This window comes from Callithrix jacchus, chromosome 2, assembly GCF_049354715.1.
Source record: "Callithrix jacchus isolate 240 chromosome 2, calJac240_pri, whole genome shotgun sequence".
NCBI lineage: Eukaryota > Metazoa > Chordata > Mammalia > Primates > Cebidae > Callithrix > Callithrix jacchus.
This window is the reverse complement of record NC_133503.1, coordinates 48485001-48501311: the sequence shown is the minus strand read 5'-3', so window position 1 is coordinate 48501311 and position 16311 is coordinate 48485001. Positions and strand designations below refer to the sequence as shown.

Below are 16311 nucleotides of genomic sequence, written 5' to 3'. Positions count from 1 at the left end.
CTCAGGAAATCTGACGCCCTAAGCCATGACATCTAATTTCTATGCTAGAATAAGAACAAAAACCTTTTCGTTTCAGAGCTGCTGCAAGGGAGGTATAGGTGCCAGAATTACAGAACAGCAGGAGTGAAAGGGCACCTTAGACACGGCTGGCTCTAATTCTACTGTACAGGGAAGGAAACTGAGGCCCAGAGTGGGAAGTCTCTTACGGAGAATCTAGCTGACCTTTTGACGTCAAGGTGTCTCATGTGTCTCCATGGCCTTGGACCCAAGGCAGGGTGGCACTAAGGGCACACATATCAGTGGGGCAATGGCCCCCACACAGGACCCACCCCGGGACTGCAGGTCCCAGGGGAGAGCTAGGAAGACCCTGGAGCCTGCATTCCAATCTGGTTACAGCAGGAAGGGCAGGTGTTGGGCAGACAACGCTTCATCAGCAGCGGGCTGAGAGGCAGCTGCTGTGCAGAGCTGGCCTTAAACAGAACTCCCTGTTACCATTTTAGTCCTGTTGCCAGGGGATGGGCCGGCTGGGACAACAGCCTCCTTATATAGGGCAGAGCAGGAATCCTTGCCCACCCTTCTCCTGCCTCAAAGGCAATAGGCACAGAAAAGACAAAATAAGCAACTGCCCTTTAGAGGCAAACACATCTCTTTGCCATTTTACTGCTTAGAGAATTTTGTGAGTACGTGTGTGTGTGTGTGTGTGTGTGTGTGTGTGTGCACGTGCGCTTGCATGCATGAGCATATGCACACATCTGTGTAATAAACAGCAAATCAGAACAAAGTGCTCTGGCCTGGGTTCTCTGAGACTGAGCTCTGCTGCCGTAGGCTCCCAAGCCAGCCCCCTTGCCTACATGGGCCTCAGTTTCCTCACACGAGTTAAACTAGACCCTGTCTAACATTTGTCTTGGCCTTAGCATTTGCTAATTTTATGAAATCCAGACAATCTGAAACTTTACCATTCATTAAAGGCACCAACACATGGGGTGACAACATCATCAGCTGGGCTGCTTGGAAGGCCTTCCCCAAGAGATTCACACTTCCCAGTCTTTAACAGAAGCTGAATTTTAACCCTTCCTTGATAGCTCAAATCATTGGGAGTTGGCAACTTTTTCTGTAAAGAGCCAAATAGGAAATATTTTAGACTTTAGAGCCATAAGATAGAGTGCTGTTACGACTTCTCAACTCTGTAGCACAAAAGCAGCCACGGATAACACATCAACAAATGGGCGTGGCTAGGTTCCCATAAAGCTTTCCCTCTATTTTCTCCTCCTTGGCTGTTAGGGTCTCAGTTTACACATCTTCCTCCTATGAGTCTGTTGTCTTCAAGAAGGTCCAGTGCCCCCTGCTTGGGTCCTGTTTCTGATCTGCAGTGGACTGGTCAGACAGCTCTCAGAGCATAAGTCTGTCTCTGAGACAAGTGGCACTGGGGTCTGAAGGAAAGTGGTTTGGGGAACAACAGTGCCTGGTCTTTATGATGATGCCTTTTGATACCAAACAGTTCTGCACTGGATTCCAGAATGAAGAGAGAGCTGGGCGCAGTGGTTCACATCTATAATCCCAGCACTCTGGGAGGCCAAGTTGGGCAGATCACAAGGTCAGGAGTTCAAGACCAGCCTGGCCAACACGGTGAAACCCCGTGTCTACTAAAAATACAAAAATTAGCCAGGCGTGGTGGTGGGCCCCTGTAATCCCAGTTACTCGGGAGGCTGAGGCAAGAGAATTGCTTGAACCCGGGAGGCAGAGGTTGCAGTGAGCTGAGACCATGCCATTGCACTCCAGCCTGGGAGACAAAGTGAGAATCCGTCTCAAAAAAGAAAGGCAGAGGCTGCTGGAGGAGATGTGTCTACAGGCATGGGGAAACTGGGCTGTGATGTACCCTCCCCACAAACGTTTGCTGCGCGAGTGCCCAGGGAGGCAGTGTAAGGGCCTTCTTTTAAACAGCACACTGGGATTTTCCAGAAGACAGAGGATATGCCCTGAGGAACCAACTTCCTTCTGTTTTTCTCCTGGAACTTGATGATAGAACTGTCTCTCCTTTTCTGCAGAAGAGCATCTCCTATGAGTCAGGGGCTCCTCCCGGTAAGCAGAAACCACTCCTCTGACCAAGAAGAGCTGCCCCATGGCCTCCACCCACTTCTCAGGAAGGCAAAAGGAAGGAGCAAGCAACAGCAGCTGCCCCAACAGACTGTGTGAGGGAAAGTCTGCCAGACCAGCCACCCCAGGGTGGGGAAGGCAGGGAACCACAGGGAGGCCCAGACGATGGCGAATACACCCTCTACCTCACCCAGTGACCGGGCCCACCTCTCCCCAACCTGAATGAAGCAGCTGAGGGTGTATGGCCACAAGGCTGTGGCCGTCACCATTTTATCCACACATCTCTGAAGACCTTCAAGCAGAAGGAGCACAGACTTCTTTTGGGGGACCCCAAGGGCAGAAAGAAGACAACAGTGGGTAGAAGTTGCATTTTTTCCATACAAGGAAGAACGTCAAAATGAAGTCAGTGATTTCTTCTTTGCAGGAATTTATACCAAGGCCAGCACGGAAACTGCAAAGGGGTCTTAAGTACCTGAGCATGCAGAATGAATGAATGAATGAATACAACTATGAAACCAGGCTATATCCTATTCAGGCTCTTATCCTCCATCAGCACATTCTTTAAGCTTCACAGTAATCCTCAAGGTAGAAACAAATATGATCCCACTTTGCAGATGGGAAAACGCAGGCACAAAAAGTTTTAAAAAGAGAAGCAAAAGTAGTGCAGCCAGCCAGAATTAGAACCCTACCATCCTAGTGTCAGCATCTCTAAAATCACATTCCTTAAATGAAATCAAGAATCTGAGCTCCAATTCCATTCCAATCATCTCATCCCCAAGCCCATCCCACCACTCCCAAAAGTGGAGATGATTCATTCTGGGAGAAGGTCTTGGCCTTTCTCTGACCCTTCTTGCCTCTGGAGAACTGCTGTGAGGAATGAGGGGGTGGCACCCTACATCTCAGAGACCCCAAGGAGGAAAATTTCTGCCATGCTCCATGCTTACTAGAAAAATCAGAAGGTCCCCCTGGGACACTGGAGGAGCCCTTCCAGCTCCCAAGGGACTATCAGTGCAAGCTCTGTTTGCCAATTCCCATTTTATAGCCTCATGTCCTGTTCCTTCCACCCTTGATTCCAAACATCCTGACTGGTCCCATCTCAGCACCTCTGAACATCGTGTTCCCCTTTCCACTACTCCATCTACTCCTCACCTTCCCTCCCAGGCCACTCTGTTCTCGTCAACACCCTGCCCTTTCAAACCTTGCCTCAGGGATACCCTCTGTCCCACTGACACCCCTCCCATGGCTCAGCATCACTTCCCCATAGGGAACCCAAGGCCAAGGACTTGTAATGGGTATCCTGGGGTCCCCTGGGTTCAGCAAGTGCTCATTCATCCAATGTTTGTTGAATAAATGAAACTTTTTTTTTTTGAGACAGAGTTTCACTCTTGTTGATGGAATGCAAAGGATGCCATCTCCACTCACCGCAACCTCCACCTCCCGGGTTCAAGAGATTCTCCTGCCTTAGCCTCCTGAGTAGCTGGGATTACAAGCATATGCCCCCATGCCCAGCTAATTTTTAAAATACTTTTAGTAGAGATGGGGTTTCTACATGTTGGTCAGGCTGATCTTGAACTCCTGACCTCAGGTGATCTGCCTGCCTCAGCCTCCCAAAGTGCTGGGATTATAGGCATGAGCCACCATGCTGGCCATAAGTGAAACTTTTATAAACTCATCCTTTTATATTCAAACCGAAAACCGCAAGGCACTGAGAGACTGCCCTCATTATCTTAATCTGTCAAACGTTGTTAAAGGCAGGGAAGGGTACTGCTGGACACCAGGCCAATCAGAGCAGCTCGACTCTGACTGACTGTCTCCTTTACTCAAGGAGATTTTGTGCAAGATTATTTGTAGAGGGGAGACGAGCAAAAAAAAATTCCCTCCCAGCATCAATATTCTCTACTACCCATTCTGCAGAAATTGATATTTGCTATAAAAGACCAGCCTCTCCAGACCATGAGATCACATCATCACACATACTTTTCCCATAGGTTGGCTCACCTAGCCCCAATCTGGAGTGGGTATGCTCTGGAGCTCCTTGCATACCTCCAGGGATGGGGAGCTCAAGAAGAGGCAGGGGCTCATCTCTAGAAACTCATACAGGAACTCTGGGTGCTCATTCATCCAATAAGCACTCAGTCTTTCATGGTCTTTCGTCCATGAGGTTTCTTACAGAGGGAAACCAAGGAGAAACCTAATAGAATCTTTTTTTTTTTTTTGAGACGGAGTTGCTCTCTATCACCCAGGCTGGAGTGTAGTAGTGAGATCCCAGCTCAGTGTAACCTCTGCCCCCCACCCAGTTCAAGTGATCCTCGCGCCTCAGCCTCCCAAGTAGCTGGGATTAGAGGCATGTACCACCATGCCCGGCTAACTTTTATATTTTCAGTAGAGACAGGGTTTCACGATGTTGGCCAGGCTGGTCTTGAACTCCTGACCTCAAGTGATCCACCCGCCTTGGCCTCCCAAAGTGCTGGGATTACAGGCATGAGCCACCACACCTGGCTCAAAGAATACTATTAAGAAGAGACCCAGTTTGGTTCTCTTACCACCTGCTGCAGAATCTCCCAAAGAAGGCTATAAAAATGCAGTCCTGGGCCCTACCCCAGAGATCCTGAATCCATCTCTGGCAGGGACCCAGGAACCTACATTTTAACTAAGCTCTCAAGGAACAATTACTGTCCACAGTCCAGATTCCTGAGGCCCAAGAATCTGCATGTTTCACACACTCCTCAGTGGACTGCCTGGTCCCATCTTACAGCTGGGGTCACTGGGACCCACCCAACAGAAGGAAATGCACTGAGTGACAGGAAAACAAATCATCAATGAGTGTTGTAATTCATTTGCTAATTTCATCAGGTCCCAAAACAAGGGCACTTGTACACTCCCAGATGCCTCAGCCTAGAATCAGAATCTCTCTCAATTGTGCTCCTAGTATTATAATATTTTAAGCCTCAAAGGCCTCTAGGAAGTGCAGGCTACTGACCAGCTCACTCTGGATTGGGCTGGTTTGGGATTGCAGCAGCCTGGACAGGAGAGCAGCTCTAGCCAATGACTGCAGAGCTGTCTGCACAAGGAGGGCATGCAGGGGTAAGAGCAGAGGCACACCCCATGGAGATTAAGTGAGCCTGACGTTCTGTAAGGGAAGCCACCAGGCTTCCACACAGCTAGGAGGAAGACCGTGCTCAGAGCTGACCAGGGCATCATTATAAATGATGCTGCCAAAAGTCCTGGGAAGGGCAGCCCATGCCTATCATTCTGGTCCTTTCGATCTCTGCACTATCATCACCACCACCACTCCCCCATACTGAGTATTTAATACATTGTCAAGCATATCCCTTAGGTTATCCCACTTATTCCCCACAATAATCCTGCACAGTAGGCATGATTATCATCTCTATTTATAGACGAGGTAACTAAGGTTCAGAGAGGTTAGGCAACTTGCCAAGGTCACCTAGCTAGAAGTGGTAGAGCCGGGAAACGAACCCGGGCAGTTTGACTGGAAATTAAGGGCAGATCCTTAGGTCTACACTGCTTCTCCTTCCTTACTTCCCACAAGGTCTTGGAAATGTCTCATCAAGCCCTGAAAGACTGAGACACAGACCACAGCAGGCCAATTTCACCTCTAAGTTCATGAGGGATTGGATTGATGACACAGATCCTAAACAAGAAAGGATCTAGAGGTGCATCTTTGGGGAATCCCTTGCAGGTGCATGGCACTTTACAGTCTACAGTGAAAAGTACCATGAAGAAGGAATTCAGAACAGTGAGACCAGAGCCAGGCCACCTGCTCTACTGCAGCTGTGCGATCTTGGGCATGTGACTTGCCATTTGTGCTCAAATGTTGTTCTATAATGTGAGGATAACAATAGTAACTACTACATAGGATTGTTCTGAGGATTAAATGAGGATATAAACAAAGCACTCAGAACAGTGCCTGACACAAAGAAAGTGTCATTTAATGACTTCAGCTATTATAAGTATGACAAAATGATTTCACATTTATTACTTCATTTGATCCTCCTAGCAACTCTGCTTCGTTCACAGGACTGGATCATTTGTCCTACTTTGCAAGTGAGCTTCAGCAAGGAAAATGACTTCCACAAGGACACCACCTGTGTATGTAAGTCTGCATTCTCAGGCCACTTCCCAGGAAAGCCAACCCCCATCTTGCATTTGTCTTTCTTTCGAGCCCTGAGGTTGCCCTCATTTGTTCAGTTGATTCATGTCTAAAGTTAGAGAGCTGAAAAAAGTACGGGAATGGCTACTACAATGACAAACACACCACTGCTTTCAATGTCCTAATGTCTGCCCATGGCAGACATTACTAGGCAATCACAGGCCTCTGTCCTGCTGAGCCAGAGCACAGCTTTGTACTCTCCAACCCAGAACTCTTGACAGTCATTACCAATTGATTGCAGATGGTAGATGACCAAACCTAATGCTTCCATTGTATAGACAGAATCTTCTATCCAAACTTGGGTTATTTCTAAATTTAGTTATGATTGGTTGACAGGGTGCTCATAGCTCAGTCCATGTCCCTACATGTGTCAACCTCCCTGCAGATCTCACTAATAGATTATAGTCTCCCTGTAGATAGAATGTGATCACAGCAGCACCCATTTTTCCCCGCATCCAAGAAACTGTTCAACAGACACACTGCTTAGACCCAGCCCACAACCTCACTTTTGTGACTGCCAAATTACATCAGCAGATGTTTTCAGCTAATTCTACATCAGCGGGTCACCTCTGTGTGACAACAGAAACTGCCAAAAGGTATGGTAGGTAATTTGTTACTAATCACATTTTAAAATCCCAACCTGGAGCTGATTTGTTGTTTAATGTAAAAGTGGAGAGGTTCAGTGGGCACAAGGGGCTTTTATCCCTTCCATCATCTCTCCGGACAGCAATGCCTCCTGGCCCAGCTCTCGTGGGTCAGCGAAGCTAAGCCCACATACACACTCTTGCCCAGGGGTGGGCCCATGACCCAGTCCTGGGCAACCAGAAAGCCATCTCTTCTACCCATCATGATTGGCTCAGGACTGAACATCTGCCCCCGCTCCAGACTATGAAAGTCTGCCTTAGGACACTGGCTGGAGCTATTGGAAAAGAAGTAGTCTCTTGCTGTGGTTGCTAAGCTGATCCATGGGAAACCTTGAGGCTGTTTTTCCCATTGGCTGGAAAAGAGCCAATGTGGAAATGGAGCTCTCACAGAGGAAAGCAGAGTTGAGAGATGGAGCTCCTGATCGAACTAAACCTGAACACCACATTTCAGTTAAAGAAACCAATCAACTTCTCTTTTTGTTAGGTGGTGACTTTGAATCAGCTTTCTGTAACATAGCCAAAACAGCCCTAAGAGTTAAACATTCACATTCTGATGCTGGAGGAAAGAAATGCAGCAGGCACCTGATACCTGCAGCTTATCCATGCCATAGTTAGTGGTCATCTGGGCATGCACAGGAGAGTGAGCCTGTGTGCTCTAACATGCATGTTGTGCCAGGAAAAAAGTTTTGAAAATCATTTTGATGTCTTTTTTTTTAAACTATTGACTCTGGGTACCTAATAAGATTGGTAAGGCCTGAGCCAAGTGCATTAATATTCTGCTTCTGAGGCCTGGGAGAGGACTCTGCTTCTATTGGAAAGAAAAGACTACTATTCATTCACTTATTCATTTTACCAACATTTCTTGCTGTTTGCTGATCTCCACTCTAACTCTCTGGAGTCTCTCTTTTTATACTACCAAAGATATTCCTCCCCTTGATCTTCTCAACTTTCACTTTCTCCATCTGCTTTGGGGGTTAGACATAAGCCCAACCTGCGACGAGTTTCTGGGAAAGCATCTGCACACATGCCTACCTCTGGATCCTGGCTCCTGCCCCTGGGGCATCTTCCCATCAAGAATAAGTGTCACAAGGCTGGGCACAGTGGCTCATGCCTGTAATCCCAGCACTTTGGGAGGCGAGGCAAGAGGCTCACTTAAGCCCAGGAGTTTGAGGTCAGCCTAGACAACATGGCAAAACTCTGTCTCTGTAAAAAATAGAAAAATCTGGCTGGGCATGGTGGCTCACACCTGTAATCCCAGCAATTTGAGAAGCCAAGGCAGTTGGATCACCTGAGGTCAGGAGTTCAAGACCAGCCTGGCCAACATGGTGAAGCACCATCTCTGCTAAAAAAAAAAAAAAAAATTAGCTGGGGTTGGTGGTGCATACCTGTAGTCCTAGCTACTCGGGAGGCTGAGGCAGGAGAATTGCTTGAATCCAGGAGGAGGAGTTTGCAGTGAGGAGAGATCGAGCCACTGCACTCCAGCCTGGGCAACAGAGCAAGACTCCATCTCAAAAACAAAATAAAAATCTGTCTGACACAGTGGTGCACGCCTGTAATCCCAGCTACTGGGGATGGAGGCAGAGGCGGGAAGATCACTTGAGCCCGGGAGGTCAAGGCTGCAGTGAGCAATCACGCCACTGGACTCTAGCCTGGGCGATAGAGTGAGACCCTGTCTCAGGAAAAAAAAAAAAAAAAGAATGAGTGTTAGGGGCTCAGCCCTCAGCTTGCCTTCACTCTGAGCCAAGCCTTGTCTTGGACCCTTGGGCAGCTGACCTCATAGCGGTCAGGAAGCTCAGCAAACCTTTCTATTCTCTGGCCTCATTTAGTTCTGACCTAGGCTGGAGTGCCACCAGGCTCTGACAGGCACAACACTAACCCACAGCAGGCTCCAGATACACCTGAACCACTTGGGTGGCACAGTCCGGAACCAAAATGGAGAGTCTTCGTCTCTGTGCATGAAGAATGGGGACTGGGCTTTCAGGAGAGGCAGAGTAGAGGCCAAGGCCAAGCACACAGCAGGCTCTCTATAATTACTTGGCACCAAAAGGTAAAGGGGAATAGAGAATCTTAGTGATAAAGATTTATGAGACATTTGAACTGCCAAGTTCCACCAACAGATTGTAAACTGCAAAGGAGGGTGGCACCATGGATTGTGTGCTTGCTAAATGTCAGGGATGAGGCTCTCTGATTTGATTCCCCAGCCCCACAAGAAGCATCCCTCTTTACAGATGACAAAACCAAGGTTCAGAGAGGCCCAAGATGACCCAGCCAGTGGGGGATGAAAGCAACATTCGAACCTGGGTCCGCCCGGCTGCAAAGGCCATGCTGCTAGCCTCTTTCCCATCCCACCTTTAAACCAGAAGGGCCCTTAAACAAGGGCATCTGGTCCAATCTCTTGTTGTGTGGACTGGAGGCTGAGGCCCAGGAGGGGTTGGCCACAGAGGAGGAGGCCTGCCTGGGATCCAGGGTTCCCGTCACCCTGGGTGAGGCTTCTCTCCAGATCTCCCGGATCCTATTAGCATAGAGGATCCCTTGTAATTAAGGGTCAGGGTCACCCTGAGAGACTATATGAACAGATTCCTCTTTCCCGAACTGCTAACCTGCACCAGGCACCTATCTTGCACTGGCAAGACAGCAGTGATAAAGAGAGTCCCACCACTCAGTCAGATGGGGGAGACCTCAGATCACTGCCCAGGATCGAAGGACCCAAGAAAAAGGAGCTGAGACAAACTCAGTTGGCTGGAGTGAGGCTCAGGGCAGCCGGGAGGGACAAGGGTGAGGTATGCAGGGCCAGATCCTGACAGGGCTTCTAGGCCACGGTAAGGGTGGCCTCTGTCCTAAGACCAGGGGCCACTGCAGGGCTTTCTACAGGACAGTGACATGATAGATTTTCACTCTGGCTGATACATGGACATGCAGCCAAAAATGCCCGCGGGAGGCCCAATGAGGTGGCTGCTTCACAGGCTGGCACAAGATCGTGGCCTCTGAGTGGGAGGAAGTAAAATGAAGGGAAGGAGGAATTGGACCTACTTATGATCTATATTCAGAGGTGGAACTGACAAGACTCAGTGACTCCAGCTATGTGCAGCAAGAAAGAAGGAGAAGTTAGGGCGGGCTCCCTGACGGAGGACTGTAGCAGCCCAGGTGGAAGAAGGGAAACAGGGCTGGGGATGGGGTGATGCGACAAAGACCGCCGCTCCGAACATGCCGAGTGTGTGCAGGGGAGCAGAGCAGTCAGCCCCGGTCAGGCAAGTCAGGGTGGGCCCCCACGCCCACCTTGCCCAGGCCGGGGCCGGCAGGTATGTACACGCATGCCTACACACGTGTGCATGCGGAGACAGGTGAAGGGCGGCGGGGGAGACCCTTGACATAATAGAAATATGGTTATTGCCATGTTCCTGTTTATGGTTATTGCCATGTTCCTGTGTGTTTACCTCACACATAGCTGCCCCTCCTCTGCCCAGGATCTGCAAAACGAGAACAACAGGAAAAACAGACCATCAAATCAACAAGGGCCTTCAAGACTCTCATCTCGAACATCTCACTGTACAGAGGGGGAATTTGAGACCTGGTGAGGGAGAGGGACCCTGTCTCAAGTTCGGTGATGAGACAGCGGCAAGCCAGACCAGAATCCAGGTATCTTCCTTCCAGTCTGGGGCTCTCCTGCCACACTGTTTCTCTCCGTTTCTTCTCCTTGGGTCCTAATCTCCTGGCCACTGGCCTGGGGTCCCCTCGCATCTAACTGGATGGTGCAGACTTTCACACACTCTCTTATCTGGTACTCAAAACATCCCCGTGAGGCTGCTATTTCCCCCATTTCACAGATGAGCAACTTAGAACCCAAAAAGGTCAAAAGAATCCCCCAAGGTCACAACTTCAGTCCATGATTTGTCTCTATGCAGTCATCATCAAGGTCACTTGATCCCCTTCATTCTGACACGCTACTCTCTTTATGAAAAATTGTGCAGCCCATTCTGAGCTCCCAACAGGGCAAAATGGGCAAATGGAGTTCTATAATTCCATTGATGGCTGCACATCTTAGAGGAAATTAACTAATTGGCCTCTGGGGTGTTGAGTATGGCAGGAGGGGAACAAATGTGCCCCAGAGGTAAGGAAGTCCTTAGTGGGCCAACAGTCTCAAGTGTCTCTCTCTCTCTCTTATTCCACTGTGACATCAATTCCAGGACCCAGGAGTTCCACTGCCCACTTCAGGAATCTCTGCCCTAAGCACCCTGCATTTCTATCTACTCTGCAAGCTTGAACCCACCGGCTGGAACAGCCTCACTGGCTGCCTTCACACAAGCCCTTTTTTCCCTTCTTTCTTCCTGCTCCCTACCTCTGTCCCAGCAGACACTTGGCAGCCCCTCAGAGGCCCGCTGGGGGTCAGGAGGGAATGTTGAGCATCTGGCCAGAGCCCAAGCCAGCCCTGTGGGTTCACAACAGGGAACCTGCTAATGTGCAGGACCCTAGGGCAGCAGCCCTGTGATTGGCTGGCAAGGCCAGGCATCGGGCCATCCCAGCACCCGGGGCCTCGTGACCCCAAATCCCAGCTATTAATAGATGAGAACTCTTCAGCCCCCCCTGCCCCTACCCAGCATCCCCTCTCTCTTGGCTGAAAATAAAAGGATGCCTTAAAACGGTACAGAGGCCCAGATACCCAGCTCAGCTGCTCTGGGCCCAAACCTTCTGCTGACCTCAGGGAAAATACTCTATTCTCTAGAAATCCAGGGATCTGTCAGCTGTCCAGGCCCCCTCGGCCCACATCCTTGCTTCTTCCCCAATAACTCTCCTGGTGTAGCTACTGCTTCCAGCCCCCAGATTCCTGAGTCACTTGGCTCTCACTTTAATATGCTGCCACCAACAAGGCATTCATTAGGAACCCACTGCTTGGGGAGAAGGGAGGTTATAATGTGTATGTTGCAGATGTTTGTTTTTGCAGAAAAAAAAAATCTAAGAGCTTCTTTATACCTCATACAAGCAGAATGGCCACATCCAAAGTCACACAATGAATGAGTGGCAGGGATGAGACTCCCAAGCCAGGCCCATCCAACCCCAAGCTGATCAGGAGCCTGCTCCCAGCCCGCCACTTTGGGCCTTTGCTTATGCAAGGCTAAGGGCCCAACATGCCCTTCTTACTTCTCTATTCTTCTCTTCATCTCCCCTCTCTTCTTCTTGGGCTTAGCCCACTACCACCTCCACCAAGAAGCCATCTCCATCTAAATTAACTTAGCTTACAGCTGTCCCAACCCCCACTTCCCACCAACACACAAATTCCCCTTAATGCATTTACTGAGTCACTCACTTGGCACTGACCAGGAGTAGCATTAATGATTGTTTCTCTATACTGAGGAATGGCAAATAGAGTTTACCTCACAGGCCAAGTCCTAACTGGGATGGTAGTGGCTGTCATTGTATGAGTACAGGTTATGAGGCCATATATCCAAGATCAGCAGGAAAGAGAATGGTGATTGATTAGAGATGTCTGCCTTGGTCAGGGCGTCTGTCAGCACTCATGCCAGGTTTTGTTTCCTACTTTAGAATTTACCCACGATTCTGTTGCTCCCAAGACTAAATTCCTGAAAGCAGAAATTTAGCTCAGCAGATCGTCAGCTTGAGCTGTTAAGGGTTTTCCCGACCTTGCCAGCAGCTCAAACAGCAACACGATAGCAAGCAGACAACTTAGAGAGAAGAACGAGAGTCATCCCTTGCGCACTTCAGTGGTATTCACACAGAGGACTCCACAGCCAGCACCTCAACTGATCTCGACAAAACGACTGAGAGGCAGACAGGTATTCTCTCTCCTTTTCACAGGAGGAACCTGAGGCCTAGAGAGGTCAAGTGACTGACCCAAGGTCATCTGGCCAGCCTGGACCCAACCCCAGGTCACAGAATGGCAGCTATGCAGAACTGTAGGGCAAAGGACAGCCAGCCTGCCAGGTGACCACGCACAGTTCCCATGACAAGAAGCTCCCCGGTGCCCAAGGCAGGCCAGCTCATGCCATCTTTCATTCGAAAAGCTCCCCCCACTTTTTTTTTGAAAGACAAAGTCTTGCTGTGTCACCTAGGCTAAGGTTGCAGAGGCTCAATCTCGGCTCACTGCAACCTTCATCTCCCGGGTTCAAGCAATTCTCCTGCCTCCGCCTTCCAAGTAGCTGAGATTACAGGTGCCCACAAACACACCTGGCTAATTTTTGTATTTTTAATAGAGAAGGGTTTCACCATGTTGGCCAGGCTGGTCTTGAACTCCTGACCTCAGGCAACCCGCCCACCTCGACCTCTCAAAGTGCTGGGATGACAGGCATGAGCCATCGCACCTGGCTGGAAAGCCCCTTCTTGGATGGAGCCAGACCTTCCCCTCCTGACCTCCACCGCCAGTGCCAGGCCTCTCCAGTGCCGATGTTTGCCGGTGGCTCATTTCCTCTGAGCTGCATGCCTCTACTGCCTCCACCCATGCGGAAGAACACCTGCTTTACAATCATCCTGCTTTTTATTCCGTTTTCTGAGAGCTTATCTGCTTGCCTACTTTGATGACAGAACCACCTCCTTCCTCGTTCTAGGCCCAGCCTTCTATTAATGTGCCTAATGTTTAAAATATCAATAACTTTTTGCGATTAACTATGCTTCACATTTCCCACCCACCAACACACAACCACCCCTCCACTGCCAAGGATCTGCAGAACTAGAACAACAGTAACAGACCATCAAATCAACAAGGCCCTTAGAGACCCTTAGTTCAAACCGCTCAGTGTCCGCATCGGGAATCCGAGGCCTGGAGAGGAAGAGGGACCCTGTCTCAGGTTTAATGCTGAGACAGTGGAGAGCTGGACATCTTTCTCCCAGTCTGGGACTGTGCCTACCAAACATTAGGTAATGCTTGACTTGAAATCCTGCACCCAAGTTAAGGTCAGGAGAGCCAAGGTGGGTCACACACTAAGAACTGGTGACCAGAAAGGATGAGAATCTGAAGCGGCCAGGCCTGGGGCCGGGCAGCCACACTGGGCTCTGTGTGGCTGCCCTCCACACATGGCTTATCCTGAGCTGGAACCTGTGCACTGGGTATGTGGGCTTTCGATGCTCAAATCACACATGGCTCTGCTTCCTTCCCTCTGTCACCCAGCTCCCAGACCCTGCAGCAGAAACAGCCTTTGCACCTGTGGGCCTAGGAATTCATCCCAGCTTTCTCTCCTTCCACTCCCCCTAGGATGGAAAGCCCATTCACTCAGACCTCCTTTCAGCTTCTTGGGCTGAGGAGACAGTCAATCACTTGCTGTCAGCCAGAGGGTGTTAGGAAACAAAAATGACACCAGGAGACAGGAGAGATATGCAGCCCAAGGCCAGGGGAAGAGGCTGGGAAGGGGCTCCATCCACTCCTTTATCAATCAGAGCACCGAGCCCCTCCCTGCATTCCGGATACCCCCTGGGTCAAGACCCCAGCACACAGTGCCGTGGGAAGGCACAGGCATGCCCTAACCTTGCCACTTCCGGAAGCCTCTCACATCTTCCTCCCCAGCACACCTGTGGCCTCCTGACGGAACCCCTCCAGACCCTTTCAAATTCTCCTTTTTGCCAGAAAGTCTCAAAATTCACTCCTGGAACAGGCCTTCCCTGATGCCCCCTCCCACTGACCCCCATTATTTCCTCCCTCCCTGGACTTCCCAGAGCATGTGGTTTTTTAAAATCTGATTTATCTCCTTGTTTCTGTCTCTCTAGAGAGCTCCAGGGATGCAGTGGCCTGTTGGTCTTTTCATTGCTGTATCCTCAGTGTGTGGTATACAGTAGATGCTCAGTAAAAACCTCCTGACGGCCTGGATGTTGCAGTGGTACCTAAATGGTCCAGCAAAACTTTGTGAAGATGGGGGTTTCGACTCTTGACCTTGAGGGCAAAAGAGGCAGCCCCTCCCCCAGACACCAGAGTGCCTATTGTTTTTGTTACTGAGCAGCACTGAGATGGTACCAGGCATGGTGTGTGGCGCTCACCCCACTGAACTCTAACAAGCTTCATCCCCATCTTATCAGTGGGGAGACTCAGAGCCAGCAACACTTGGCCATCTGAGACAGTGCAGCCAGGCTGTGGCAGAGATCAGACTCAAAATTCAGGACTCCTTTCTGTGGGTTGCACTCAGATTCAGAGCCTGGCTGGGGTCAGATCATGATGGGCCTTCAGTGTCCCAAGGAGTCTGGACTTTGTCTCAATGAGTCTCCTCCTTCTGAGTAGTCTAGTTTTTATGACATTCAAAAAGGCCTTACTGGGAGTAACAGCTTTCTAGGGCATTTACTCCCTAGAACACTGGTCTATGATGAAACTCCCTCTCAAACATAGATGCCAGGCACGGATCATCTCCCCTGCGAGAAGTTTCTAAAACTTTTGTGATAATCTCTTTTCCTGGAATCCTGGGAAAAGGAGGATGGTTTTATGATCAAACACTCCATCAAACTTCCCTTTTTTCAAACAATGAAACTGAGGCCCTAAGTGCCAGGTTTTATTTGTGGTCACCCAGCCACAGCCAAGCAGTGACAGGTCCAGGCCGTGTGGCCTCGGGTACTGGTGGGGGAGCTTGGGCAAGGGGAAGCGTGAAGGATTGTGATTTGCAGGAGGGGTGAGCCTTGCTCTATGAGGGCCCACGAAGCCAAGCCCAGGCCATGCTGGGAGCTGAGATTGCAGCTCATTTATTCTAAGGAAGCCCTGGTGACCATTAGATGCCCACAAGCAGCTGTAGCAAGTCATGAGGACTGCGTGGCCACCACCTGGTGGGATGGCAGGGATGCAGGGATGGAGGGATGCAGGAATGGAGACAATAAAGCCTTGAAGGCCCCTGACCCAGGGAGCCCAAGAGCCCCACTTCAGCTCAGAGCCTCCTCTCCCTGCCTCCGGAGTCTCTCTGGCCACTGGAGGGCTAGGCTAAGTCAGGGAAGCTCACAGACCTCTCCCCCACTCACAGAGTTGCAGGCTGATGGCTAAGAGACAGGGGAACTAAAGCATGGCCAGGAATCCAGGCCTCCTCACCACTCTCAGGTCAGGGGCTGCCTCCTTTCTGCCACCCCCTCCAAGCACAAAGCACCTGCTGAGACCCAGCTGACACTGCTCCATGGTTGTGAGCAGCCAGGTATTCTGTGCACATGCATGTGAGCATGTGTGTGTGTGTGTGTGTGTGAGAGAGAGAGAAAGAGTCACTGCTCCCTGGATGTGAGCAGCCAGGTATTCTGTGCACATGCATGTGTGTGTGTGTATGTGTTATGTGAGAGAGTCACTGCTCCATGGATGTGAGCAGCCAGGTGTTCTGTGCACACACGTCTGTGTGTGTGTGTGTGTGTGTGTGTGTGTGTGTATGAGAAAGAGTCGCTACTCCATGGATGTGAGCAGCCGGGTAGTATGTGTGCCTGTGTGTGTCGCTGCTCCAT

General features: G+C 50.1%; 1 protein-coding gene across 6 annotated transcripts in view; it reads right to left on the bottom strand.

Annotated features, from left to right (window-relative positions):
• PPARGC1B (PPARG coactivator 1 beta) overlaps positions 1-16311 on the bottom strand; it is a 122661-nt gene that overhangs the window by 61230 nt on the left and 45120 nt on the right. The window lies entirely within an intron of this gene.